This window comes from Crocodylus porosus, unplaced genomic scaffold (assembly GCF_001723895.1).
Source record: "Crocodylus porosus isolate Cpor-Errol unplaced genomic scaffold, CroPor_comp1, whole genome shotgun sequence".
NCBI lineage: Eukaryota > Metazoa > Chordata > Crocodylia > Crocodylidae > Crocodylus > Crocodylus porosus.
Genome location: NW_017728886.1, coordinates 236463635 through 236464162, shown reverse-complemented (window position 1 = coordinate 236464162; position 528 = coordinate 236463635).

Here is a 528-nt window from a genome sequence, read left to right as displayed (position 1 = left end):
CTTCACGGTCAGGGCGGCTAGGATCTGGAACCAACTTCCAAGAGAAGTGGTGCTGGCTCCTACCCTGGGGGTGTTTAAGAGGAGGCTAGATGTACACCTTGCTAGGGTCATTTGACCCCAGTACTCTTTCCTACCATGGCAGGGGGTCGGACTCGATGATCTGCTTAGGTCCCTTCCGACCCTAGAAACTATGAAACTATGAAATGGGCCTTCCCAGGGCTGATTAGGTGTTGGCCCGCCCACCTGTTTCTGGGCTAACTGCCCGCCTTTCGCCTGCCACACCTTGTTGTTCCATAATTCCTGTCTTAATTAGGCAGGAGGCTGCCCATTCCCTGTCCTGATGCCAGGGGGTGCTATCTGTGGCTCCGAAATCTCCCCTACACTGGAGCCCATGCCTTGCAGATGGCATCCACATGATGTAATCATAACCTGCACCACAACTGGTGCTCCAGGGCCTCACAAGGACTCTCCCTCCCTCCCCAGAGCAGCACGTCATTGTACTTAACCTTTAGGTCTTTCTTTTGACCC